Here is a 3,989-nt window from a genome sequence, read left to right on the forward strand (position 1 = left end):
AACACAGCCCTCTGGAACCCATTTCAGATCTCTACCCTCAAGAATTTGTCAGATAATAAATTTGTGTGGTTTTAAGTCACTAAGTTTATGGTAATGTGCTGCAGCACCAATAAGAAAGTAATGAGTGGTTGCAATTTCAAATTTTGGAATTTGGGGCACGCTACGGGGGTAGAGACTGTGGGATCTCAGTCTCAGCTTCTTTTGCAAGATGGTGTTATTTTTGTCTTTTCTCTTCTTACGGAAGCGTTCTCTGCTACCCTTGTCTTCTGTGCAACATCCTAGCTGTATAATGCCTGTGGGTTTGGGCTGCTGTCATGGCTGGTCCAGTATGAACCACTTACCCAACTGACTTGGTCTCTTCATATCTCTCAGGTCATATTTTAAGAAGAGATTTGATGGTCCTACTTGGGTTACCCGAACAACCCAGATCCAGTTGTCTATGGTTTGCCAAGTACAAGTTGTCATCACCTGGTGAAAGGTCATGTGAAATGTCACAGTGGTAGATAATCCTGCACTCTCTAGATGCAAGCGGTCACTCCGTTTCTATCTGCTCCTTTCCTAACAGTAGCCTCCTATTTGTTTATCATGCTGGTGGTAGGGAGAGTAGGGAAGCTTTTTTATTTAGAATAACCCCCTCAATTTTTGTGTTGATGTTAACGTCAGTGCCTTAGGCAGGTATGTGGACACAAACAGCTCATATTTCTGTGCTCTGAGCTCAAAGAAATCCCTCCCCTTGAGGGGATTTCATCCCATCTTGTATGAAGACTAACTACAGGCAGGATTCTGTTATTCTTGGAAGGAACAGAAATACTTATGCAGATTAAGTCTCAGGTCCATCCCTGAGGATTTACCAGATTCTTATCCCCTATTCATTGAAATGTTGGCATGTCTCCTAAACACATCTCAACCAATCCAAATGCCTTCAATCCTAAACACATCTCAACCAATTCATACAACTAATCCGACCAATGAGAATCCATTTTAAATAATCTATTGTCTGAGCAAAATGCCAATTTCATCAATTAAAACCCTGTGACATTGTGATGAAATAAGAAATACATATTTGGTCTCCATCCATGGTTCCTGGCACACAGCTTCTAAAATCGTTGTAACTTCTTAAGTGAAAAGTGATAGAAGCATCTTTTGTTATATTTGGCCTTCTATGCTCCTGAAGCAGCTCTTAAAGGAGCTGAGTTTTGTCATTCATAATAAAAAGGCCCTTTGGCCACACCTAAATGTATACTAATGAGGCAAGTTTTGCCCCCTTCTTGGGGCACCTGGGGAGCTCAGTGGGTTAAGCCTCTGCCTTAGGCTTAGGGCATGATCCCAGGGTTCTGGAATTGAGCCCCTCTTCCCCTCCACTGGGTTCTCTCTTCATCAGGGAGCCTGCCTCTTCCTCTGCCTGTTGCCCTGCCTACTTGTACTTGTACTCTCTGCCAAATAAATAAAATCTTAAAAAAAAAAAAGCATCTCCTTGATAATCACAGAATGGGGGCTGGTTGCCATGGGAACCAACTGGGTGAGCAGTGACTCAGAACTTTCAGCCCGACCCCTTGACCTCTCAGGAGGGCAGGGGTGTAGATTCAATCACCAATGAATAGCCAATGATTTAATCAATGGTGCCTACATAATGATGCCTCCATACTGAGAATGGGAGCTCTGAGCACCTTGCCTGATACACTGCCATATCCATCTTTTCCTGAGTTTTATCCTTTATTATAAATGGATAATAATAAGGGCATTTCTTAGTTTTGTGAGCCATTTTACTTAGCATATTATCAAAGCCAAGGCAGGGGTTGTGGGAACCCTCAATTTGCAACCGAGTCAGACAGAAGTTGTGGGTAACCTGAAGATCCACTACCTGAGACTGGTGTCTGAGAAGGGGCAGTCGTCTGTGGGACTGATCCCTTAACCTGTGGGATCTGACGCTAACTCCAGGTGGTGACAGAACTGAATTGAACTGTAGGACCCCCAACTGATGTCCACAGAGAACTGGAGAATTGCTTGTTGTGGGGAAAAAAATACACATATTTGGTGGCTAGAAGTGTTCTGAGGGTAGTATATAGAAGAAGAATTTTCCATTAGCTGGAATTTTTCTTTTAAACCCATTCTGCTATGATGAACTGTCCCATTTTAAACTTTCTATATTTCTGACCATTACTTTCTGTAAGTTGGGAATACCGTGATGCCTGGTAATGTCAACATATATTGTATACTTTTAGCACAGTGACAGTGTCACTGGATAATAAACACAATGTTTGCCATCTAATTCAATAACATAATTCACATTGTACTGTGCCTTAAATGCTGGACATCTGAAGTCCACTTTTCTTATTCTGACTGAATATGAAAACTGGTAAAAAAAATAACAAAAAGTCACAGTAGGGCGGTAGGCAGAGCACTCTAAATGTGGAGTAAAAGCTGCGTCACTGAAATCAGAGTGCGCTGAGCAGAGTAACAACCAGTCAGCTCTGCGGCGGAAGGGTGAAAGCCACAGAAATAGGTTAACGAATAAGCACAGCTGTGTTCCAATAAAACTCTATTATAGACACTGAAATACAAATTTTATGTAATTTTTTTATATCACAAAATATTATTCTTTTGATTTTTTTCAAGTATTTAAAAACGTAAAAACTATAGTTTTCAAGCTATACGAGAAACAGCGGTGAGGTGGATTTAGCCCGTGTCGTAATTTGAGGACCCCCATTTAGACTATCATATGAATATCGTACCCCAGACACAGGTTGAAGAACAGTAAATTTTCATTCCTCATGATAGTTTTGTTCTGTAAAGCCACTAGGATCACCAAATTCGTTACTACCATACTAAAGCAGGAGGCAAAGGAGGCTTGGACAAGTTGACCAAAGTAACGCCATTTTGGTTTTTAGGCTGACCTTTAACCTAAAGTCAGCAGGTCATAAAAAGAGTCATGAGATTCAACTCATGAAAGATCACAAGACCCCACCACCTCTGACAGCGAAAGCAATAAAAGCTGGACATTCTTAAAATTGCTCCCCATGAGCATAACAAATAGCATGGAGGACAAGGGGAGATGGAGAGGAGAAGGGAGTTGAGGGAAATTGGAAGGGGAGGTGAACCATGAGAGACTATGGACTCTGAAAAACGATCTGAGAATTTTGAAGGGGTGGGGGGTGGGAGGTTGGGGGCACCAGGTGGTGGGTATTGTAGAGGGCACGGATTGCATGGAGCACTGGGTGTGGTGCAAAAAATAATGAATACTGTTATGCTGAAAAAATAAAAAATTAAAAAAAAAAAATTGCTCCCCATGGGTGATTCCACGACCTGAAGACAATGGAAAAACTGACCACCCAATGTAAGTGATAAACCCAAAGTTAAAGAGTAAGCCTCTCCCTATCCAGTTAGCTAATTAAAAAACAAAAACAAAAACAAAAACCAATTTATAAAACCCTTCATTAGAGGCAAAGGTGGGGGGATTCCTCTTCCTTGCCTGGGGGGACAGACCACTACTTTGTCTGTGAAGCAGCTCCTTTCTTACTTCTATACTTAATAAATCCTTGTCCCTTTCTCCAAGTGGCTTGCTCTTGAATTCTATTTTGTGCAAAGCCAAGAACCCTCTTGGAGAGGCTCCTGAGGCCCTCTCGGGGCCCTGCCCATCTGGCATCGATACTATTGTTCCCAGGGGAAACACAGGGTTAGGTTCCTGCAAGCCTGTGTCTGTAACATTTTCATCAACCAAACAAGACCAATTTTCTCCTATGTGTGTGCTTCTGCTTAAAGACATCTTATTTAATATATTTTGCTGTTTCTTTAATACTGAACTCCTGGCCAACAGCCCTGTGACTCATGCTTGAACAAAGCTTATTTAACATACATAATCTCCCCCCAAACTTGTGTTTGGGGGCCATTTTAAACAGAGAAATCATCAATAAAAAGTATAAAAATTAGAAAAGACACTTATTTACACTACAAGAACTGAAACAAAAAGGCAGACTGTCACCTTGTTTGAG

The sequence above is a fragment of the Lutra lutra genome, chromosome 2 (assembly GCF_902655055.1).
Source record: "Lutra lutra chromosome 2, mLutLut1.2, whole genome shotgun sequence".
Lineage (NCBI taxonomy): Eukaryota > Metazoa > Chordata > Mammalia > Carnivora > Mustelidae > Lutra > Lutra lutra.